This window comes from Rutilus rutilus (genome assembly GCF_951802725.1).
Source record: "Rutilus rutilus genome assembly, chromosome: 2".
Classification (NCBI taxonomy): domain Eukaryota; kingdom Metazoa; phylum Chordata; class Actinopteri; order Cypriniformes; family Leuciscidae; genus Rutilus; species Rutilus rutilus.
This window is the reverse complement of record NC_140210.1, coordinates 60,015,943-60,028,080: the sequence shown is the minus strand read 5'-3', so window position 1 is coordinate 60,028,080 and position 12,138 is coordinate 60,015,943. Positions and strand designations below refer to the sequence as shown.

Below are 12,138 nucleotides of genomic sequence, written 5' to 3'. Positions count from 1 at the left end.
CACCATTTATGCATGTTCCAGAATCAACAGCTTGGTGTGTTTTTGTGCGATCTCAGCTCTGGCTCTGTTGACTGCAGAGGATACACCCTTGTAAACCCATTACCCTTTTCTACAACTTCACCCTTCTGATAACACCAGTTACAACCATGCTCTCCATTAAATTGCTTGACATTCTGTACAGCACAACTAGCCACTGAATCACAAATGCAAAGCAAACTGTATACACGGACTACTGATTTTTCACCTTTCCACTGACAAGGTAACCCTTGGTTTTCAAGACTTCGCAATTCATTAACAAATGATTGCAGAAACGAGTTCATTTCTGGCTTTTTTGGCCCAAACCACAAACCGCCAAGAATGACATGCTTTGCCCTCAGATTAGGGGGGAGCTCGTTGATTGTGACTTGAAGAGGCCAGATATGAAAAGGAGAAGATTTGAAAATTGAAACACCATCAACATTCCCAGGACACTGAAATATCGGTCGATTTTGGGTCATTTAGTGCATCGATCGATTTGTACATAGTGCCATCAAATATGTCTTCAACATTTTGTGAGTTGCGCTTTGTCCTTGACCATTTGTAATTCAAAGACTGACAAAAATCTGTATCCTGAAATGTACCTCTTAATTGATCTGAAATAGATAACTTGATAAAGACAGAGCCAGATTTGATTAGGTTTTCCATGTCCCCTGGGGTACCATTGCATGAAGCACAGTGGGTGGGGATTTCACTACCAAAAACATATTGGCAGGATGGGCAAATATACTGGACTTCAAAAGTGTCACAGTGAAAGGATTTCATGAACTTGTATAAGCTATCTGGAACACCATTGGTTGAATCAGGACAGTGGAGATTGATAAGATCTAACAAGTCACTCAAAGCCACTTTGGATGTTGTATGCCTGAGGCTGTGGGCAAGTATACACAGCAGAGATTCTTCATTAGTGATTTTGGCATTTGGATATATGTTTTCCTCACTGGCACACTCCTCTCTTTCTTCTGTGCTTCCCTCACAAACTGCACTGTGGTTTCTGACCATCTAGAAAGTAAATATTGCACTAATTACAAGCTGACACATAAAGAAGTGTGTGCTTTACAAAAAAAAGCACGAGGCTATAGACTAGATACATATTCTAAACTTTATTCTCACATGAGTCTGTGGAAAGTTCTCATCAGCTGTGCTAAAAACATCACCCTCGTCATCAGCAGAAAAGCCTTCCTGTCAGAAATTGTGCATTTATTGTACATTAAAACAAAATCCATATGAACACCGATATTTACAAAAGTATGCAAAAAGCATTGGATTAGAAAAAAGATCAGAAATTCATTCTCACATCAGCATCTGAAAAGTTCCCATCAGCATCGCTGACGACCTCATTCTCTTCATCAGTAGGAAAGTTTCCCTGTGAGACATGTACAGGTACTTGGACCAGTTTTATGCATGTACTTAAATTTTGATATGTTCTGGCTGAAAAAGGGTCAAAGAATTGCCAACCTTATGACAACAATGTCATGATTCTGCCTTCGTTTACCAGATCTTCTCTTGTCTTGAGGCAGGATCATGACAGACCCATGTTTTATGTGTAAGCACATGGCCATTTGTTTGGGCTGTGTGCTTGTGTTGTCTCATCACGTAACCCCGCCCACTTGTTACCCTCGTTTAGTCATCATTGCTTTACCCTTGTCACCTGTTTCCCTCATTAGTTTGCTCCCTATTTAATCCCCTCATGTTTTCTGTCCTGTGTTGGTACATTGTCAAACTTAGTGTGTGATACATTGCATGTTAAACGCTGTGAGTACTTTGTCAGAAACCTGTTTAATCAGAATTGTGAGTTTGTTTCCTGTCATCGTCAAGTCAAAGTCTAGTCTTTGTTTATTATCTTGTCTTAGTTAAAGTTACCTCTCCTCAGTCCTGTTTTGCCCCCTCGTGGGTTTTGTTTTTCTGTTTTGTGTCGAAATAAACCTTGAGTGTCTGCATCTCGTCTGCTTTTGGGTTCATTCCTGCCATCCCATGACAACAAGGAAGCACAATTCTAAAGAAGATTCATTGTAAAAAAAAAAAAAAAAAAACAACAACACTATTCTCACATGAGCATCAGGGCTGTTCCTGTCAGATTTGCTGATATTGTCACCACTGTCATCATTGGAAATGTTTTCCTACAAGTATGAGATTATAAACATACAGGAGCATGTTAGACATGGTTTCTTGACTACAACCAATGACCATGAATTTATCACTGAAAATGTTTTTAGGCCAACATTAAAACCTAAATGACTTCAACTATATCGGGAATAAGCCATGTCTTGTATGATCTTCTCTTTTTTGCTCCTGAAGAAGAAAAAAGAGCAGACTTCTTGCTTATTTGATTAATGTAAGTCAATATGTAATTGTACAATAAGAAACAAATTGCCTAAAATACAGTTATTTGCATTCAGCAACCTATTATATTCTGTGTCCATCGCCTTTTAGTAGCTGCGGGAACAGGTGCCTCTTCATTTCAGTACACTTTATACTCCATATCCTTCAAAATGAAACACGCTAGTGTTATTTCTTTGTAAATATAATAAAGAATATATTTTTTGCATTACCCGAATAGCTTAATCCAAATGAGAACATTTCCTAAAAATGACTACAATAACGAATCTGGGTATTTGACAAAATTGACTTAGTTAATAGGAAGACATATTTTATTTTAGAAGGCTATTTTATTAAAGAAAAGAAAAGTTTGGTCGTAAAAGACTCAGTGTTGTCTTTCACCCTGAAGAAGACGCTCGTGTAATTTGCATAAAGAACCGGTAAATGACTCTTTTCACTGCGGTGACGTGTTTCATTGACGCCCACTTGCTTCGCGTAGCCGATTCACGTGACATCACTGCACGTCATTCATCAACGGTCACTTTGTCTAGTGAAGGTAAGTCCGCCTTTTATTATAGAATTGTATCGTTATAATGCTTTAAATGACTGTTCTGTTATAAATTTCTAAATTAATGTGTATTTGTAACACTAAAACATATGAAGATGTTTTTCGTTTCTTGCTGTCGATGATACATTATAGGCCAATTATAGCTATAATGTAACTACTATATACCACCTATAGCAAAACTTTTTTTAATAAATGACTATAAAAAGTTAGCTTTATCTATTGCTAACAAAAAACATTACTTTTTTTTGCTAATAATTGATATCATTGTACCTTTTTGTTACCTTTGATTATAAATAAATGATCTGCACCGGACGAGGCCGTGAGTCGCTGGCTGGTTGCGTTAAAGGTAACGCTGTTGTCATGGGTACAATCAGCTGAAGGCAACCATAGACTGTAAAAAAATATGGACGTAGTGTCCGTGACGTCACCCGTAGGTTTCTGAAGAGCATGTTTGAAGCCTAAAGTGGGCGGAGCCGGCCGTCGCCATCTTGGCCTCGCGTCACTCCCGGATAACAGAAAATGGGCAATCTGAAACCACGCCCACCTAGCTCGACGTGATCGAGTTAGCTTATGCTACTGACAGTACCAGGTCTGCGACTGCGCTAAAGTGACACTTGATGATGTAAAGCCAATTAAAAGTTCCTGTTTTTGCCCTTCGAATTATAATAGTTAAACGACACGGCTACAAGTGAGACTGTGTATCGTGATGCTGTACTATTCTGCTAGTTGAAAATGTATTATGCAGTAACTTAATATTACTCTGAGAGAGTGTGTGTGACAGTGATTTATGTGCATACATGTCAGTCACTCTTTTTTATAGTCTATGGTCCGTCAGCGCGGCGTCGCTCGTCAAGTTCGTAGAGAGCTTATTCAGTCCATTTTAAATCCTGATTTTGGCCGCCTCTAAAATGGGTTAAAACATATATTAACGTTACCTATGAAGTTCAAGTAAATGCGCTAGAAATCCGCGCTCATTCGAGGATGTGCATTTATTGCACGGACAGAGAAGCGCAGACACCTGCAGGGTTTCATCTGATCTGTTCCATGAGAGCAGAACGAATGAGCCTTTATATATATATAGACGTTTTGAAATTTAAATATGCTCATTTTCTTGATCTAGGTCAGGAGCCTATTCAAAGTTCTGTGGGTTCTCTATTCTAAAGTTCTCTAATTGTTCTGTCACCTTCCTCAGGGATGATTTAAGTTGTGTTCAGCTCTATATTTGAAGTTTACAGGTCTAGTAATCTTACTGTTACCTTTCTCAGACCAAGGGGGATCATCAGTGCTGCCGCTGCTAATGTTTCAAGTTTTTCATAGATTTTTATTTACAACTTATTTTATGTTGCTTAAAGGGATACTCCACTTTAAAATGAAAATTCTGTCATCATATACTCACCCTCATGTTGTTTCAAACCTGTATGAATTTCCTTCTTCTGCTGAACAGAAATAAAGATATTTAGAAGAATGTCAGTAACCAGACAGTTTCTGGTCTCATTGACTTCCATAGTATATATTTTTCCTGCTATGGAAGTCAATGGGACCCAGAAACTGTCTGGTTACTGACATTCTTCTAAATATCTTTATTTCTGTTCAGCAGAAGAAGGAAATTCATACAGGTTTGAAACAACATGAGGGTGAGTATATGATGTTTCATATCTTTAATGTTTCACATGCAACAGGTGAGCCAGTGCACAATTATTTTTTATATATTTTAATTTTCTGTGCATAATTTATTGTTAAACTAAATGCCATTATCTGTACCGTATCCCAACTGTTACAATAAAGCATCACTTGAGCAATATAACATGCATTTTTATTCAGTATATAAGCAATATTTTGCTATTATGTTAAAGACACTATTGATACTGTGAGAAATGTACATTCTCAGGAAAACAGCCGCTTATCAGTTAATCGTTAATCGATCGATAAGGTCAATCAACTAATGATTAATGAATTAATCGATAATTTGCATCCCTACACTGTACTGGATGAAAACTCAAATACTTCTATACTTCACATTAGCATCCATTTTGTGTCATAACTCTTTCCACATCTCTATCTCTGCAAACAACAATACACTCAGCGCGAGTAACAGTGACATTTACAATACTCACTTTCTCTCTGGACGCACGCAGCTTTACACACTCAGAGGAACATAACTGCGGAGACCTGATCTTCCACGCTGATGTCCGGTGGCTGAGTCGTGGCAAAGTGCTACAGAGATCTGTTGACCTGCTGCCAGAGATAAAGACTTTTCTGTCAACGAGGAATGAGGAGCACAAAGAGTTGTCGGATGATGCGTGGCTACTTGACCTGGGATTTCTGACGGACTTAACGGCAAAACTGAATCCACTCAACACTGAGATCCAGGGAAAACCCGACCCCTATCCCACATGATAAGCGCAGTGAATGCGTTCAAGGCCAAGCTCGGTTTTTGGACCGCACATCTGAACGGCAGGAGACAAACACATTTTCCCAACCTGGAAAAAAAGACAAGGATGCGTCCCAACCGGAGCAGTGCTGCGCTCACCTGGACAAAGCTGCGACGGAGTTCAGTCGGCGTTTTGGTGAGTTAGACGTCATGGAAGACATTGCTGCATTCGTCTCAAACCCATTTCAGCCCATTGATGTAGAACAGGTAGCAGCCAAACTCCATCAAGGATTAGCTTTGCAAAGTGGTGTTGACATGGAGATAACTGATTTGCAGAATGACATAGAACTGAAAGCCAGATCAAGGGACAGTGAGTTTTGGGGACTTGTAAGTAGAGAGAAGTTTCCTCTCCTCACTGCATGTGCACTAAGAGTGAGTGCCTACTTTGGATCCACTTACCTCTGTGAAATGGCGTTTTCACAAATGAAAATAATAAACTCAAAGTATAGGAGCCGCCTTACTGACAGACACCTCAGAGACGGCCTCAGACTGGCTGTCTGCAGCTATGAGCCAAACTACAGAGAGCTCGCAGACAGGACTCAATCACAGGCATCGCACTGACTCGAGTGAACATCACTGCACACGTTTTGCCTGTTGGTATTGTGAAAGTGATGCTGCATAAAATGGACTAGACCTGCATTTAGTTTAATTTACTGGGGAAGTTACTGCCATTAATCTGCTTTCTTAAATGATACAAAGTAAATAACAAACATACATGAAGCAAGATCATAAGCTTCACAATTAACTGTTATTAATGGCACTACATATGATCTGCTCATTACAAAATGTGTTGATTTTTTCCCCACTATGAACAAAATAACCTAGGGTCCTAGGCCTTATATACATAATTCATAAATGCTGTTCATTATTATGGTGCGTTCAAGTCATCTCGTATAGATCGTATTTACGAGTTGAACGCACTTGAACGCCACCACAATGTCGTAAATACCAGTGGGGAGCTCGGGATTTTCTCTAAGCTCCGATCTTTACGAGTTGGGGGCGTGTCAGTGAATACACAATACGTAAAGGTATTTAGCTGTGATATTGTCAGGCTTTTCTATAAACAGCTAATCGCCAACACAGAATATGATAGTATTATAATATAACAATGCAACATGTAACGATGTGTTGGCAGTGGCTTCATAAATTAATTAAAAACATAAAAATACAAAGTACACGTTGCACAGTTCTTTGTTCTTCATTTTCTAGAACAAGAGTTTAAGAACCTTACTGTATTTTTGTGTAATTAATTAAGAGAAAGTACTCCGCCATTTTGCTCCGACGAAAGTGACTTGAACGCACATGACTTCCCACCTCGTACGTACGAACTTCCCAGGAGGACTTGAACGCACCATTAGTTCACGATACCTAATGCATTAATTAATTTTAAAGTTCCCTCTTATCGCCTAATTTTTCAAAGGCCCTACCTACATAATTCTATAAAGTAAATAGAAAATAGGCCACATTCCTTTCCTATTTGTATTCATATGAATTTAGTGCAACTTAAAGTTGATGTTGTGATGTAAAGTTCTTAGAGCAATAGCTACGACCTGTTTAATACACCAGGTGCAGTCTGCCTAAATAAAAGGCCTCAAGTTGGAAGTATTTTGGCTTTCTTTCTCTCGCTTCATTAGGTAGATCTTGCCTTTAATCAGGGCTGAGGTCAGGGATCTTGGGCTCAAAAAGGTTGGTGACCACTGCTGTACTGGACGAAAACTCAAATACTTCTATACTTCACATTAGCATCCATTTCGTGTCATAACTCTTATAACATAACAGTGAAATTTACAGTACTCACTTTCTCTCTGGACGCACGCAGCTTTAAACACTCAAAGGAACATAAAGTAGATCAATAACTGCATTTAGTCAGGGAATTTCACGGCTCGTTCTCGCTGAAGATGACGGCTGATGATGCAAGACTGGATCGCGGCGCGCGCGCACTCTGGAGCACTCCAGCTGCGCTCCGTCAAAATAAGAGTCCCCGCAACCGGGAAGAGAGCGCTCTTATCCGTCCACGTCGTAAGCCATTAGTAAGACTTTCACACAATCACGGAGCGTTGAAACAATCCAAACTAATGCAATAAAACAGTTCAGACATCCATTTAGGAAAATACTGACAACGATGATTTAGATTAAGGATAGCCACACACGTGACTGACATCTCTCTCTTCAGTGAGCTGGCGCACATGTGACGTCAGCATCCATCACGAAATTCTTTATTATTTTAGTCAATCAGCGAAAACAAAATAATAAATAAAATAAAATAATAATAAAACATATGCCTGAACATTTCATGCATTAGGCAAGGAAAAATATAAAAAATATATATAAAAAAATCATACATGAAAAAATACATCAGAACACAGCCTCAAGTAATTGGGTGGGTTCCAGGGGGGCACAGTTACACCCGGTGCTGCGTCGGAAGCCGTTTTTGCATTCAGTGGAGATAATGGCAAATTACACTCGCTGTTTACAAGAACTTCCAGCAGTGAATATGAATGATGTTAACAATATTGTGAGGCAGTTAGCTGTCACACCCAAGAGTAAGAAAGAGAAGATCTTTAAATTATATATTTCGAGCTACATCGACAACTTTGAGGGTGAGTATTCTCTCATATCATGCGAAATCCGACTAGCGAATCGGTTTGTCGTTGGAAAATCGTTGTCTCCGTTTCTGAGAAAATGAATTTTATGAAAGTTTTGCCGCTAGTACACTTCGCTATAGAACACACTATGCGGAAGTAAAGACGCTGGCTGAGATTCTACCGGAAATACGTCAGCATCGTTCGTGCATAGAGCGTATTGGCTTCACTTTGTCTCCGTTGAATCCAATGGGGTCGCTGTGTCCATTTCTTTTACTGTCTATGGGTGGGTTACACTCTCACATGTGTTTATAACGTCATGAAAGTCAGTCGTCGTGAAGTAAACGCACAGAGTTAGTAGGCGCGTTTCCATTACAGATTTGCGCAAAACTCGTGCGATTTTTTCTAAATGTCGACAAAAAACTATTGCGAACTGACGGCGTTTCCATTAACCGATGTTATGCGGCTAAAACTACATTATTTCCTCTGGCGATCAGTCATTCCACACATCATAGCAACGGACACTGGTGGGTTTATGTATATCCCAGCCACTGCACTGGCCATTATTATTAATCAAAGGAGATGTGTGTGTGTGTGTGTGTGTGTGTGTGTGTGTGTTTTCCAAGCATTAATGGCAAGGAAAGACCCTTATTATACTGTGAGCGGCTCATATGAGGAGTTTCTGGGTGTTTCTCCCTCAGTTCTGCTTCCAGGTCTTGATTGTGGCGTTTATTTGAGGTTTCGAATCCAGTATTCCTGTAATTCTTCTGTCTTTTATGAGTTTAATAAAGAACTCTGTCTCGTATTCTGTCCACACACACCGCCTCATTGACCTGTAAATGCACAAAAACTGTTTCCATTGCAGTTTTGCGAAATATTTCTTTTTCAAATTGCCTGAAAAACCTCCTCATGCGAGCAGAAAAACTTTTTTGCGATAAATGGGAGTTTTTGCGAAATTGACGTGTTTCCATTGGGCGTATTTTCAATTCGCAATTTCAATTTGCGCAATTTGAAGGGTAATGGAAACGCGGCTAGTGATAAAGTTTCCCTGTGTGACACAGAAGCTGTCTTCTATCAGGACCAGTGTTCGACTTGAGGGGGGAATGGGCCCAAAAAAAATACCTCGGGGGGTCCCCTGGTTTTTCATTAAAACTAAAATAATAGAAACATAATTTATTAGGTAATATATATATATATTTTAATCAAAGTATTGCACTTTGAAGAGAAACGTGTGCAAAAGCAGAAGAAAAGCTCCTGGAGACACAAACTGTGCTGCAACTACAGACTAAAGCATGACTTGATGGAGCAACATGAGAAGAAATATTCCAGCTCTACGTGACGAATCTCACATTCTGCTTCTACAGCATCAGAACGCTCAGCTGCTTTCATGGGAAGAGCATCACTGGACACTTCTTTTCTGCTCTTTGTTGAAGTGATTTAGACACTCCAGCTGAATAATGTTTAATCGGACAGATTTTGTGGAGCTTCGTTCAGGTGTCCTGACGTTGGAGGAAGGCTGAGACTGTTGTAGAGGACATGAAGCTCAGAGAACATATTCTTCACTGCCAAATATCTGTGCTTCAGCATTATTATACAACAAATCATATTTCAGCTGTCTTCTATCAGGACAAATAAAGGAAAGGATCACAAGGACACAGAAATAGAGTTAGTGACACAGAAGTGGTTTAACTTACCCACCATTAGGGGTATAGTATGTTGTCACTGGGGAATTTGAGTTTAAAATAAAAAAAATTAAATTAAATAAAATTAAATATTAGTTTTTGTGCATTATCACATGACAGTCTTACTTTACAGCACATTATTCAGAATGTCTATTCATTAAGAATATTTCCATGCAGTGAAATATCCAAAATATCACAATGTTAAATTATGACACAACAAAATAAAGTTAGAAAAAAAGAGCTTTTATTAGATAAAGAGAATATTAAATGTCCCTCATTGCAGTTCACCAAACTTTGTGTGTTTGCAGAAGAATATAATCACATGAAAAGAAGAGCTGGATTCTATTTGCCACAACTGTGTTTATTTTTTTATTTTTTTTTCAACATTTCATAGTTCATGAAAAATTATAACATTTATAAAAATGTACATCAACAATTCACCAACAAGTATGAAATACAGTCAGACAAATATAAATCTTGCTATACATTTACTTTAACATTAAACTTGTTTTTACCTTCCCTGTATTTGAGTTCAAAATAAAAAGGGGGGGGAAACGGTCCATTAACTCATGACAGTCTAACTTTACAGCACATTATTCAGTGTCTATCATTCAGAATATTTCCAGGTAGTGAAATATACAACGCTTTTTCTCCAAATGTTAAATTCTTAAGCAACAAAATAGTTTATAAAAATGACCTTTTATTAAATTAAACAAAGACATCATTATTCTACATTCCAACCATCAAAGGTTGCAAGAAAATATTAAATGTTCCCTTATTGCAGTTCATCAAACTTTGTGTGTTTGCAGAAGAATATAATCACATGAAGAAAAAAAAGAGCTGGATTTTATTTGCCACAACTATCCTTTTTAGCAAAACTATACATTTCATATTTTATGGCTAATCTTTAAATCTTAAAATTAATAATAATAATAAGAATGTACCTCAGCAATTCAAGTATGAAATACACAGACAAATATTAATATAAATATTGTTATAAATTTGCTTTGACATTGAACTAATGTTACGTGCCATGTAGAACATTTACTTTATCTTGTAAAAAACTGTTGTGGGATTAATTATTAATGTCACTATGAATGAATATTTTGCAAGAATATGTTGATAACTTCTGATAAAGCCATATTTTCCTGTATCATCACTAGAGAGGCTATTTTACAGCAGGTTTTCATCTGAAATGGCCTGTCAGGTCTGGGATGCTGGATCGGGTCACTGCAATTTTCATTTTTTACTTTTTCTTTTGCACAATCATCAACTGGAAAAAAGTACACATGTAAAATGAGAGGAACTTACAATGTCTGTGTTACAATCTTACAATGATTAACAAAGCTCAGAAAAGTGTTTCGAATCAATAAATGCCCTAGTGAAAAAAAACACATTTTTTTAAAACACATTTATTTCATACTAAGTATACTACAAATCCTTTTACATATTTACTGACATATCGCTTGAGAATTACTGACATAAATATTATAATTAAACTTTATTTGGAGTACTTCTTTATTGCACAACACACATTTCTAAATATTAATCCTAAGATGTGTTTTAATATTATTAGTAATGATAGTATGATCTCGGTTTAACATCAGTCTTTAAATGCTGGATATTTAAAGTGTAACTGAAGTATATTTGCAATAATGCCACATTTGATCACAATCAAATATACTTTAGTTGAACCTCAGCACTGTTTCTGGATAACTAAAGTACATTAAGTCCAAAATTAGTTGTTTGAATTTAAGTTTTGACTTTTTAAGTGCAATGGCAGGATATTTATATTAAGTACATAAATATGTAAATACATTTGTAGTATACTTAGCATAAAATGCCTACGTCGCTTACAAAAGAAGTGAATACAATAGGAAATAAACACAAGCAAACCCTTGGGTTTAACAGTACAAAGGCAGCGGCACTCTAGTACAATGTTAAAGATAAAAATATAAAGTTATAAAACCTGGCCCAAGAAAAAAAAACATAGATGAGACAAAATATTGTCTGTTAGATATACCCAAATAAATGATATCTCATGTTTAACTTCTGAGACATCAGTACCAGTGACAAATGTCCGTTTTACACACACACAGCTTGAGCTCACGGTGGAGAATCAGACCAATGATCTCTGCAGTTTTACACACACACACACACACACACACACACACACACACACACACACACACACACACACACACACACACACACACACACACACACACACATGTCTGGTTCACTATCTTTGTGGGGACTCTCCATAGGCGTAATGGTTTTTATACTGTACAAACTGTACATTCTATCCCCTTACACTAACCCTACCCCTAAACCTACCCATCACACACACACACACACACACACACACACACACACACACACACACACACACACACACACACACACACACACACACACACACACACACACACACACACACTAACCCTACCCCTAAACCTACCCATCACAGGAAACATTCTGCATTTTTACTTTCTCAAAACAACTCATCCTGTGTGATTT

At 37.8% G+C, this 12,138-nt stretch overlaps 1 protein-coding gene and 1 long non-coding RNA gene across 2 annotated transcripts in view; both read right to left on the bottom strand.

Annotated features, from left to right (window-relative positions):
- Positions 1-217: 217 nt before the first annotated feature.
- On the bottom strand, positions 218-3,022 carry LOC311286281. Its single transcript, XR_014626526.1, has 3 exons — positions 1,334-3,022; positions 1,150-1,218; positions 218-1,038 (listed from the first exon to the last, which is right to left on the bottom strand). It is a non-coding gene; the product is annotated as an uncharacterized lncRNA (long non-coding RNA).
- A 6,818-nt stretch (positions 3,023-9,840) lies between these two features.
- The window catches only part of LOC311286248 (NACHT, LRR and PYD domains-containing protein 3-like), a 67,762-nt gene continuing 65,464 nt past the window's right edge, over positions 9,841-12,138 (bottom strand). Inside the window, exons 10-11 of the mRNA XM_084402374.1 lie at positions 10,477-10,523; positions 9,841-9,960 (exon numbers count right to left, since the gene is read on the bottom strand). The gene's annotated coding sequence lies outside the window, so the exon portion shown is untranslated. The remainder of the gene's footprint in view (positions 9,961-10,476; positions 10,524-12,138) is intronic.